The 13,376-nt window shown below is 41.4% G+C and overlaps 1 pseudogene across 1 annotated transcript in view; it reads left to right on the plus strand.

Moving 5' to 3' along the window:
- Nucleotides 1-13,376, plus strand: part of LOC146690247 (mitogen-activated protein kinase kinase kinase kinase 4-like) — a 106,839-nt pseudogene that overhangs the window by 56,663 nt on the left and 36,800 nt on the right. Inside the window, exons 4-12 of the transcript XR_014915743.1 lie at nt 5,367-5,492; nt 7,628-7,738; nt 7,927-8,017; nt 8,780-8,910; nt 9,130-9,184; nt 9,473-9,551; nt 9,637-9,812; nt 9,993-10,065; nt 10,320-10,530. The product of XR_014915743.1 is annotated as a mitogen-activated protein kinase kinase kinase kinase 4-like (transcript). The remainder of the gene's footprint in view (nt 1-5,366; nt 5,493-7,627; nt 7,739-7,926; nt 8,018-8,779; nt 8,911-9,129; nt 9,185-9,472; nt 9,552-9,636; nt 9,813-9,992; nt 10,066-10,319; nt 10,531-13,376) is intronic.

Here is a 13,376-nt window from a genome sequence, read left to right on the forward strand (position 1 = left end):
GAGAAATTAAAAATGCATGCCGTGGAAGAGTTCGGGTCTTAGGAGGTTAATGAGTAACTGTAATAAGGGCTACTATTTCACAAAGGTCACTCCACATGTTTCACATGCTTCACGCATGTGCAGGACTGGAACGTAAGCGTTTTCGGCTGTTTCAATGTGGACGCACAACTCTGTGAAAACGACTGAAAATGTTAGTGTGAAGCGTTTTCAGATGAAAAGGCCGTTTTCATATCTATCCGGGCTAGTGTGGAAGTAGTCTAAGTAACCGATTGCCAGATTACTCACAGACAATGTAGTATGATTATAGATTAGTTGAAGTTCTTGGGTAAAGAGCATCCAGACACATTGTGCAGAGTGATGAAGTTCTTCTTTACCAGCGAAGGACAACCATTTCTTTGTGGAAAGTCCCCAAACGGTCACCACAAAAATTGTTGTCTTGCACTGTATTATTATAGATGAAATATATGAAGTGGTGGTAGCCTTCTGGGTCTAAAAAGTGAACATCATGTGCCTTAAACCTGCATTCTTTCAAACGGCCAGCGGGAGGGACTTTGATGTTTGCAAAAGGTCTGCTTGTATGGACGTTTATGGGAAAATCACCCTCGGCTACTTTGATCTGTGTCCTCAGTAGACACTTTCCACATGACTTAGGGCTGCTCAATTAATCGAATTTTAATCACGATTACGATCTGGGCTTTCAACGATCATTAAAAATGACTGAGCCGATTATTAGCCCCCCCCTCGTGCTTTACTCTCGCGCTGCTCCGTGTGGCAAATCGAGCGCACCTCTCTGCATTTCGAACACGCGTCACAACAATTAAGAGTACCCAAGGGAAGCTCGGAAAGCTAAGCAGAAGTTATTTGGAGAGGAGAGTGACTGCCCTTGTTTGAAAAGAGAGGTAAAGAAAACTTCAGTGGTGTGGAAACATTATGGGTTCGCGGAGTCAGACGTGGATCAAGTAGACACTAGGGCTGCCACAAACGATTATTTTGATAGTCGACTAGTCACCGATTATTTATGCGATTAGTCGACTAATCAGATCATCATCCACTGGACGTAAAACTACAGCTTATTGCACCAGCAGCATCTGCTCTTATATAACTATCATTAGCTTACAGCTTTAAGCTTTTAAGGTGCTAACTAAAAATAAAGACAAGATGATAGTTTATTAAATTTTAATGAAATTTGCAGATTGTTTCGGTGAAGTTTAATAAACTCCTTGCTATCTAAAATATAACAGGACACCGGAGTATATTCTGGAGCATCTCACACTTCTGATAATCAGCTGTCTGCTTGACGTTTATTCAGCTGTGTAAAAACTATAACTTTAATCTCAGCCAAACCGATTTACTCAGGAACAAATAAAATACTAAAAAAAAGCCAAACTATAACATTTTTAATTTATCTAAGTGACTCATATATATTTAACCTGAGTCGCGAAAGACGGCGGTGGGTTTGAAAACAATTTGCCGGGAGTCCGGTGTTCTCACAGCGCTAGTGAGCCTAGCCCCCGGCTAGCTATCGAGCTAGTGGGTAACAGACGTCTCCGAAAACGTCGGAGCGCTTTTGAAAATATGTGGTGTCCTGATAAACTGAGCAGATATTTGAGGTTTACACAGCTACATTCTCGCCTGAAAATATGTTAAACGTTTATTTTGTGACCCAGAAAGAATAATAAGAGTAATATTAAAACTAACTAGCTACCGCCGTTGTTGGAAACTAAGCTGGGCCGCGCTATGAATTCTGGGACACAGCTGCTTCTTCTTCTTCGGGGTTTAACGGCAGCTGGCATCCTTGTACATGCTGTGCTACCATCTTCTGTTTCAGTCCGTTATTACACTCTTAAATCCTGCTATTATTCCTGCGTCTTTTGCGATCTTACAAAGCTTCAAACGACACGTCGACTATTAAATCAGTCGTCGACGATTTTGATAGTCGACGTAATCGTGACTAGTCGACAAATCGTGGCAGCCCTAGTAGACACAGTGTGTAAACTTTGCTACAGTGTCGTAGCTGCACCACAGAGCAACACTGCAAAGTTCACTAAACATAGATGTTTACATTTTTCATTCATTTTTTATATTGCAAACATTTGCACTGTTATCAGTATTTGCACACTATTTTATATTAAATTTTGACAATCTTTAAAGTCATTATTCAATACATTGTTATTGTTAAATAAATATCATCAAATAATCGAGATCTCAATTTCAGTGAAAATAATCGCGATTATCATTTTTGCCATAATCGAGCAGCCCTAACATGACTGTATGATCTTAGTTTCTAATTTCTAGTAGCATGATCATCATTTTGTGCGATACAGTCTCTATTGGAGTTGTAAACGGGGTTAAGGGAGGGCAGGCCAACCTGATTGACAAGTTTCTACCTTGTATATGTCGTAGTATGAAGATGTACCTGGATTATTGTGTGGAAAAGGATTCTGCATATATTCTCCATAAAACAGAGCAAATCTTAATCTTATTGCAACACAACCAGAGTGCAACAACAATAAAGAGAATGGTTAGTAGAGTTGCAACATCAGCAGTGTTCATGTTAAAATGTCACCATCTTCGATATGAAAAGCCAAACAGTTTGCCCAGCACTTCCTCGGGGCCTTTCCTCCGTGGACATATGATGCTGCTGCAGTTTACTAAGGAGTCCAGGCTGCAGCTCCTGCTTATCAAGCAGCCGCCATTGGAAAGAAAATGTCACGTCACTCCCGGTTGGGTCGCTAGATCAAACGCACGTGCTCAGCTGAAGCAAAAACACTCAGGAACAAATGTCACCCAGCTTTGTCACCGTGATTGAGAAATAATCACTTGATCTTGTTATGTGCCTGAACGTGTGTCTGAGCCTGTACTGTAATATCCTGTGAGTGTGACGGGGAGACATGGGGGGGGGTTGTTTGGCTCAGTTATCATTTTGAATTCAGGCTGTGTCTCCATGTTTGTTTGGAGGGCTATACATTTATTAGATTTTCTTTTGGACACTGTTTGTGTTCTTGCCTGGCCCTGTCTTTCACAAGTAGATGCAAAAAAACAGCAAAATTAGCTTCTCTTTTAGTTTTCACTACCAACACAACAACCTGGTTTAGTTACAGCCCATTTTATAAGTTTCCCACTGAGACCAGACTTTCATATAAGTATGAAAACCAGTTCTTGCATAGCAAAGAATCCTCAAACATAGTCAAATGTTTTCCTACCATTTAAAATAAGGAGTCAAATAAAGACTTTGAGAAGTAGAGACTAAGAGTTGTGTAGATCTCAGCTGTAAATCTGCTATGCAGGAACACAGCAAAAGGTGGTGCTGTAAAAGCGCACAGAACAGCTCTGCAAGCCTTCAGACAAAAAAAACAAAACATTTAAGCCTGCACACAATAAGAACTATTTAATTTATGAATACATCAGCTGACACTACTGTCTGGCAGATGATAGTAAATATTCCTCTAGATTGCTCGTTGTTTTGTTTGGCATTTTTACAGCCCAGCTGAGACTTTTAAAGTCTGCACTTTAAATGCCGTCAATAGATAAAGCAGTTGCCAGTCAATTTATACACGTTCAAATCATGTCTGTGTTACCGTAGTTCTTTCAAACAGTTGGCACGGATTGGCTGTAAAAGTGTTACATGTACGTGCTTACAGGTGCTCCTGTTACTTGTGTGTGCATTCTGGCATGCTTTTGCCTTATTAACAATATTTAGCAGTGTGTAAGCTGAACATTTACAGATTCAAGATCATTATCATTATTATCATATGACACTGATACCCCCAGACTGCCTGGGGATTGTCCACACTCGGAGAGTGTTGACTGAGCCCGAAGTCTGAGCGCTGGAAAGACAATGGTGATGTTTGTGGAGAAAGTGCTGGGAGAGACAGCTGTTGCACAGCATGGCCCTCTCCTCTCCAAGTCTGGGGCCCCAGCTTTGCCCGAGTCTGAAGTCGAGGAGTATCTGGTCGATGTACCTGCAGTTAGCTGGGCTGACCACATGAAATAGCCGTGGTTTGTCAGAGGATGAGCAGGAGAGCCTATCGTCAGCCCAGCGTGCTGCTGCTACTGCGCTGGCCAGCTACGATGATGCGTCTCTTTATCCCTGTTTCGCCACTGGCCCTCTCCTCCACCAGTTTGTAGAATTTTTCCTTCCACCAGAGCCCATGGGGCCAAAAATTCATCTTCCCATGTTCCTAGAATTTGTTTGCAAGCTAACTGCATCATGGAGCAAACCGCCATCCAACCATATCACTGTGCCTGCCTATTGACAGTACATGGAGCTGGGAAGCATGGAGTACATGGATGACACCAACGAGGCTGGCTTAGCTAACACACCTGGTATGGAGCCATCCCTGGCTGCTTATCTGGCACCGTCCCACAACCATGGTGTTGGTGGCCCCACAACTCTGCCGTACAAGCAGTGCAGATTCTCCACGTTGCAGCTGGACAGTTTCAACTGGAATGCAGGCGGCGTTTCTGTGGATTCTCTCACCACCTGTGTGCATCGTGTCACCTGACAATGACACGAATCTTGCATGCTAGCTGTCTGTCCCTGGAGGGAGCCCAGACTGCACCAGGGCTCTCAGATTGGGAGGGTGTTGTTTCACAAGGTGGTATCCACAGATGGGGATGGGGAGCTCTGTGCGATGACGCATCAGTGAGAGGTGTCAGGACCACAGAGCAGCCTGAGCTGCACATGAATCACTTAGAGCTGCTAGCAGTGTTCTTAGCTCTCAGGCATTTTTGTTCTGAGGGTCCAGCATGTCCTAGTGATGACAGACAATTTAACAGTGGTCTCTTACATAAACAGGCAGGGAGGGATACGCTCTCTTCCCCTGTTAAAGCTGTCTCGCTCTCTGCTTCTATGGCGCAGTGTTCATTTTCTGTCTCTAAGAGCCACCCATGTTCCAGGCCACCTGAACCTGGGGCCAGACCTTCCCTCCAGGGGATGTCCCCTGGTGAGGGATTGGAGGTTGCACCCTTTCACAGTGGCCCAGATTTGGGATCTATTTGGCAAGACGAAATTACACCTTTGTGCCTCCTGGTATAACACAAGGCTGCCCTGTTACGCAGCTTGGCTCGGTGAAGAGCGGCTATCGAAGTCGGGGTCATTGTGATTACAGGGAGTGAGTGCAGGCGGGGCCAAAACCATGTCATTACAGGTCGTCTTTAGGGTTTGAATAGAGGTTTCTTCAGCCAGGACACGGGGGCGTGATATGTACCTCGTTCCTATCCTTCAGATAACAGAACTAATAGACATGACTGTTTGTTTGGATCTACTCTGTTAATTCAAATAATTGCTTCCCAGCTGATCCACAGTCAATGATAGTGTCCTAACTCTGTTTTTCCACCTTTTTTTTTTTTTTTTTTTTTCATAGGATGAAGAGGAGGAAATTAAGTTGGAAATCAACATGCTGAAGAAGTACTCCCATCACAGAAATATAGCCACCTACTACGGAGCCTTCATCAAGAAAAGTCCACCAGGCCATGATGACCAGCTCTGGGTGAGTTTAACATCCCATTTCTATAACGAGCACAGTATTACACACATTACAGGTTCAATTTAAACTTTTATATATCTATCTATCTATCTATCTATCTATCTATCTATCTATCTATCTATCTATCTATCTATCTATCTATCTATCTATAGATATCTATCTATAGATATCTATCTAGATATAGATATCTATCTAGATATAGATATCTATCTAGATATAGATATATATCTAGATATAGATCTCTTAATATCTCTTAATGAACTGAATCTTGAAGAATCCTAATTTAGAACATTTGTGGAGTTATTGAGCAAAGGGACGGAGTAGGATTAAATTCATATTCAAGCAGGAACTGTAAGATCACGTAACAAGATTTGATTTTGCATACATTCAGTGTGTTATCATCACACGTTAGAAGGTATTTTGAGACTGTAATGAAAAGATTTGCCAGGCTAAAAAAAGACAAACTAAACAATATTAGGGATTCCTGTATAACAGCCAAAGTGTACACTGTTATTTTTAGAAAGTTATTTGATTGTGTGATGACAGATAAGAGAGATATTACATACCATGAAGCTCTCCAGCTGATATGGAGTTGAAGTTGCTTTATGCATTTTCCTCATTACAGCCAATATGCAGTTCTTCATATTTGAAGAGCAGTAAAAGAAATGACAGCAACACAAAAAAACAAAACAGATTTCTAGAAAAGAGCAACAAGACTGTGGAATTAAATAAATGGTGCATAAGTGAGACACAAAAGGAAGAGAGTCAATCAGAGAAGGGAGAGGTGGGGAGGATCAGGAAGTAGAGAACAGCAGCAGGAAAAATTTAGAGCTGGTCGTTTGTCCGAGGCAGGATTACCTCGTTTTATGACCCGGAGGCTCTGCTGTTCCTGGGGAGGAGGAGGAGGGATCTCACTCTCACTTCACAACACAGTCCTGTATTTGTTTTTACAGCTGCTTCCACTCCCCGTTTACAGCCTCCACTGTTGTGGATTCATGCTGTCTGCCGTGCGTGGGGGTGACATACAGAGTGTGTGTCTGTTTTATGATATTCAGGTTCTGTGCTGACACCACTTAAGACTACTGTCTCAAGAAGATCACTTTATGTGTTTATGAGGCATATATCCTTTAGTAAGCAAGTAAGAGACACGGTATCAGAGGTTTAGTGACCATTAGAGAGCCAGTCTTGACATATTTGTTTGAGGATTTTTTATGTTTGTCACATATGTAGTACTAAAAATGAATCGGATCAGTCCCCCAGGTCGCAGCATGACAGCTGCCACCTGTTGAGGTGCACAGAAAATGCTTTCCAACTTTAAATTTATTGTAAAACAGTGACGAGGGCACCCCATGAGATTCAACAGATGCACTTCTGTATTTGTATTGTCTCCAGCTTCCTACACTTGTGGTTTTGCTAATGCTTTTCTCTTTTGCGTTAAAACCACATTTCCTAATAGCCGTTGGCTTCCTGTCTCAATCACAGCACAGGGTAAACTAGTAGAAGTGATTGCATTTTTTCCTTCCGCATTCCCTTTTATTCTTTCTGCCGTCTCTTGTTGACGGCAGAAAGAATACTCTGAAGTGCTGCACAGCACTCCAGATGATTTGCATTCACATGAGGCGTGGTGGCTTACAGAAGGAAAATGCAAAGTTAACTGGGACCACTGAGTTTCTCAATAACTGCTCTGTTTGCTCAAGGTAGCTCTAATACGATGAGATAAGCTACCTTATTTATTCCCAAATTTGGGGAATTCCTATATTACACAGGAATTTCCCATTAAACTCAACAAGCTGCAAATCTTAAAATAAACTAGGATGGATTATTAAAATAAAATACAACATGATAAGATTGTCAGAGCCCAGTAAGCTAGAATAGCTCAATAATGAAAAATTAGACAAAATCAAAGGTGTGCAATGAAACACATTAAAGTGAAATAAAATAAAGAAGATCATTAAGTAATAAATGTAAATAAACACAATAAAGCACATTTGAAATCTTAATATTGCATTACAGTAATACATAACTAATGTCTTAATGGTGTATCGATAGTAAAACGCTGCATGGCGTCTTACGCTGATGGTAGAATGATGGTGAGCGTTTGTGTGTGTGTTACAAATGCATCTCTTTCTCACCTCCAGCTGGTGATGGAGTTCTGTGGTGCCGGCTCCATCACAGATCTGGTGAAGAACACCAAGGGCAACTCGCTGAAGGAAGACTGGATCGCCTACATCTCCCGAGAGATCCTCAGGGTCAGTTATTTCTCACAGTCTGCTGCCAACATCTTCACTAGATTATATTATTTGTGTCCGAAATGTTGCTAAAAGTATGATTTTAAATAATTTAACTTTTGCATTTAAACAAAACAAACACTTGTTTGACCGTCTGATACAGCCCGTGTTCCTAATAAGTTGTTTTAATTTATATTTTATCCCACCAGGGATTAGCTCACCTGCATGCTCATCATGTCATTCACCGCGACATCAAAGGACAAAACGTGCTGCTGACTGAAAACGCTGAAGTCAAGCTGGGTGAGTCAGTTGGCTTTAGACCGGGCCTGTAGACGGGAAGTGCTCCCGCACTGTGGTTTTGGACCGGTGCATGGAAAAGCGATTGCACCAGCAGATCTGAGTCAGCACTGTGGCGATGCCAACTGGAGCTTTCTCATTGCCAGTGTTTTGTTTTCGAATGTTTCACATGATCGCACAGCTGCAGGCCTGTGTAGTCAAATCCTTATGAAACATAAGGTCTATATACAGCTCCAAAATTGGTCTTTATTTAGATTTCTTCTGATTACAGTGTCACAATAATTTCTCGCAACAAAACTACCTAGACGTTTGATTTCACTTATGATATGTGCACAAAAAGACAGAAGAATCTGTTCTGAGTTTTGGAGATTTAGTGTCCAGTTGTGCTGATCTGTAAATCAGCCTCCACAGTGTTTTTAACTTTCAAAGAAAAGCTTTAACTTCTGTATAAAAATCGCTTCTTTTTCACCAAACCTTTGTGTGAAACCACCGATCAATGTTGTTTTTATTCCCTTTAATTATCCACAATTCAGTTGCAACTTGTAATCAGGCCATCCTGTGTTACCTAGCTTAATAATGTCCCGTGACACAGCATTAAACAAAGTGTCTCCACCGTGGTTAAAATACAGCAACCTGACCCTTTACACTCTGAGGCAGACTCAAGTTAACTTGAGGGGCCCCTCTCACAGTTGTAGTTTGCCTTGGTGCAGGATCTGAACGGTTTTAGTCTGTTTTCTTCATTTGAATGCTTCGTGTTTCTTTCAGTGGACTTTGGTGTGAGCGCTCAGCTGGACCGGACGGTAGGTCGAAGAAACACCTTCATCGGGACGCCATACTGGATGGCTCCAGAGGTCATCGCGTGTGACGAAAACCCTGATGCTACCTACGATTACAGGGTGAGCATGCAAAACTGCATCTGGTCGCAGATGTTAGTGGGATTCATGGTGCAGAATGAGTTTGGAACCAGTCAAATAGGAGCATCATCCATGTGATAGAAAAGATTATAGTTTTAATCATTAATATGACCAATGAGAAGACTGCTCTGTCATTTCCATCACATGTGTTACTCAGAGAAGCACACAGACTCTAACTAATCGTATCTCTTTGTGTTCCAGAGTGATCTGTGGTCCTGTGGAATCACAGCCATTGAAATGGCTGAGGGAGCTCCTCGTAAGTACAATACCTGATTTCAATGATATCATGAGTAGAAACTGGTACTTTTATTCTAAACAAATTTACTGGTGTATTTCTGTTTCAAACCTGCATGATCAGAAGAGAACTCTGTTTACTCTGTTAACTGTAGCTTCACTATAGACTTACATTTTCTATTTATACCCCTTATTTTTATGCAGGCAATACAGATGCACCCCCCCCCCATCATCTTAAATGTATGACTTTGACATTTATATTAGTTTTTTCTGATCTCTCATTTGGTTTCTCTTCTGTTGTTTCCTTTAGCTCTGTGTGACATGCATCCAATGAGAGCCCTCTTCCTCATTCCCAGAAACCCACCTCCTCGACTCAAGTCCAAAAAGTGGTGAGATGTTTTCCATCTTTTATTCTTGATATCAGTAAACCATGCCGATCCGAACTCTGTACATGACGTCTAACTGCCATCATAGGTCAAAGAAGTTCTTCAGCTTCATTGAGAGTTGCCTTGTGAAGAATTACACCCAGCGCCCTCCCACTGAGCAGCTGCTGAAACACCCCTTCATTCGGGACCAGCCCAATGAGAGGCAGGTCCGCATCCAGCTCAAAGACCACATCGACCGAACCAAGAAGAAGAGGGGCGAGAAAGGTGAGTCCAGGACAAAGCTCTGTCAGTGTTAACGTGCAAAAATGAACTTATTGATAAAAATCAGAAGCTACTCCCTCAAAAGGGCATATTTTGTGTCTTTAAAAAAAATATACATATATTATGATGAAGGTTTAATGAGGACTCTAATTTTTAGACTTTGTTTTTGTTAACTATCTGCAGATGAGACAGAGTATGAATACAGTGGCAGTGAAGAAGAGGAGGAAGAGTCATCTGAGCAAGAAGGAGAGCCAAGGTATCGATCCATCTAACAATACATAGTTACAGTACATAGTTTTAGCTTTTTACTATAAGCTAAACATCATAAAGTGAATTCTGACCATGTTTTTGAAGTCATCTTAGTGATTCCTTTATACACATACATATGCACGCTACAGCCTCAGTACTTGTGTAGCACAAGGTCACATGATTACACCCTTGATATGAAAAGTATTTTATGATGTCATACGGGTCAGTTTCTACATCCTTTTCATTGGGTCATCTGTACAGTTCCATAGTCAACGTGCCGGGCGAGTCGACCCTGCGTCGTGACTTCATACGTCTGCAGCAGGAGAACAAGGAGCGTTCGGAGGCCCTTCGCCGCCAACAGCTCCTCCAGGAGCAGCAGCTCCGTGAGCAGGAGGAGTACAAGCGCCAGCTGCTGGCTGAGAGGCAGAAACGTATCGAGCAGCAGAAGGAGCAGCGGAGACGGCTGGAGGAGGTTGAAACCTCATAACAAATTAATAGGATTTCTATGTTAATCGAGTAGACACAGTGCTGTGGTAAGACTGTGTGTTTAGAAGAGGCGATAGACTGCTGTTTGACTGTTGTGTTCCTGTAATGTAATAATCCAGTGTAACTGGATCTAAAGTGGTGATATCACCAGAACAGAATCCAGCAGGACAACCTAACAAATCATAGATGTTAAAATGCCCAGCTCAACAGCAGAAGTCAGTATATTTACTACCAAAATGTCTCCATAGCTAACTTGCCTGTTTGCGACCACTTCACAGGAGGTTCAGTTTAATGTGAGTCGTGTATTTGAGTGACTCTTAAGGCTGAAAGTTCGGGCCTGACCACACTGTGTCACAGAGTCAGAAAAATGTTGGCAAAATCTGTGAGAAAAAAACGAAAAAGAAAATGAGGGATGTAAATTTGCCTAAACAAAAACCATATTTAAAATATGAGTTATTTATTATTAATTAAGCATTTACCCTGGAAGTTTCAATAGGACTAAAAATAACCCTGTTGCAGGGAAAGATTTTAATTATTTATGAAGTTTTGTACACAGAGAGGTTCTCCCATGAAAATGAATGGCATCACTGTTTTTACAAAACTGAAGGGTTTTCAGTAAATTTTGATGTTTTCTGAAGTTTTCTTAAGTGTTACCTTCTATATGTTTGTTTAAAATACTAAGAAACTGATGTGGCTCGTTGGATGCAGGGAAACTTAATATATTTATTATGCTAAATATATTATTTAGATTATGGATGTATAACATGACTCTGGACTCTCACGCCCAAGAAAAGGACATTTCTAACCTATTTGACTTCATCTGCTTCTCCAGTAAATCTTGATTTATTTTGACATCATAAAAAAATCAAAAGATCAGTCTTAGATCTTATCATGGCAACAATATCCAAAGTACTGCTCACATGTATACTACTACTACTTCTTCTTTTGACTACTCCCATTAGAGGACGCTACATCCTCATCCTCAGCCACACAACCCTCTGCTTGTCCACCTTCACTACATCTGTAAACCACCTCTGTGGGTTTTTTCTCCTTTTCCTCCATTATCCTCTATCCTCCTTCTTCACATGCCCAGACCACCTCAGCCTTTCCTCTCTAACTTTAATAATAATAATAATAATAATAATAATAATACATTTTTAATAGCGCCTTTCAAAGCACCCAAGGACACTGTACAACAGATAAAAACTGGAAATATACACAATGATAAGAATAGAAGATAAAAGTTAAAACATACAGAAATTTAAGAATAGGCAATTTTAAACAAATGAGTTTTAAGGGTGGACTTAAAAAGAGAGAATGAGCTAATATTTCTGAGGTCTGGGGGTAGGGAATTCCAAAGTCGAGGGGCAGAGCAACTAAAGGCCCTCCCTCCCATTGTGATCAGACGAGCAGAGGGAACAGAGAGAGAAAGAGAAGATGAAGATCTGAGGCAGCGGGATGGGAGCTTCATCTGTAATAAGTCAGAGATGTACGTTGGAGAGAGAGAGTGAATAGCCTTGAATGTATACAGAATTATTTTAAAATGGATGCGAAATTTGACCGGGAGCCAGTGAAGTTGCTTCAGGATTGGGGAGATGTGGTGGGTAGAAGAAGTCCTAGTAATAATACGGGCAGCAGAGTTCTGGACACGTTGGAGCTTGTTGATAGATTTTTGTGTGAGGCCAAATAATAATGAGTTGCAGTAGTCAATTCTAGAGATAACAAGATTATGGATGAGAATGGCAGTGGCGTAAGGTGTGAGGAAGGGGCGGAGGCGATTAATGTTACGGAGTTGGAAATATGCTGCACGTGTAATATTATTGATATGCGAGTTAAAGGATAATGTGCTATCGAGAATGACACCCAAGCTTTTCACAGAAGGAGAGGTAGGGACCAGCGAGTTATTGATGGTGAGAGAGAAATTGTTAATTCTGGATAGCAGTCGTTTGGTGCCAACCAGAAGAAGTTCCGATTTATTGCTGTTGAGTTTAAGAAAGTTGGAGGAGAACCAAGAATTGAGTTCAGCTAGACAGAGGATAAGGGAGGGTGGAGGAAGAGTAGAGTCAGGTTTGGTAGAGAGATAGAGCTGGGTGTCATCGGCGTAGCAGTGGAACTGAATATTATATTTACGAAAAATATATCCGAGTGGAAGAAGGTAGATGATGAAGAGAAGGGGCCCGAGGACAGATCCCTGGGGCACCCCAGTGGATAAAGGAGAAAGTTGAGAAGTGAAGGATTTTAATTGAATGAACTGAGTGCGATCAGATAGATATGATTTAAACCAGGCTAGTGGAGTGTGAGAGAGACCAATAGAAGCTAATCTGCTAAGGAGAATGGGATGAGAGATGGTGTCAAAAGCTGCACTCAGATCAAGAAGAATAAGGATGGAGAGGAGACCAGAATCAGCTGCTATAAGAAGGTCGTTTGTTATTTTTATAAGAGCAGTTTCAGTGCTATGTAAAGGACGAAAGCCGGACTGGAACTGTTCGAACTTTGCCTCTAAACTTCTGAACCTGAGCTGATATTGTCACTTTCACTCACAATGCACATCTTTACATCTTCAACTCTGCCACATTAAGCTTCACCTGCTGTATGTTTGTTAGTGCCACCACCTCCAAAACCATCCATCGTAGCAGATCCCACTTCTCTCTTGTAAATCTTCCCTTTCACTCTATATTTGTCACACATCACCTCTGACACTTGTGGTTTATTATAAAAGTAATTTGACTCGTCAAAACAAGACTTTGGCAATCAGAACTGCTAACTGAGTGATCTTCTCGGCTTTGATTCGTGTCATTTTAAATTAAATTTGGAACTGACTGTTGGTCCTTC

This window comes from Copadichromis virginalis, linkage group LG16, assembly GCF_057382275.1.
Source record: "Copadichromis virginalis isolate Kocher_CV1m ecotype Utaka linkage group LG16, C_Virginalis_male_GT1.1, whole genome shotgun sequence".
NCBI classification, from domain to species: Eukaryota; Metazoa; Chordata; class Actinopteri; order Cichliformes; family Cichlidae; genus Copadichromis; species Copadichromis virginalis.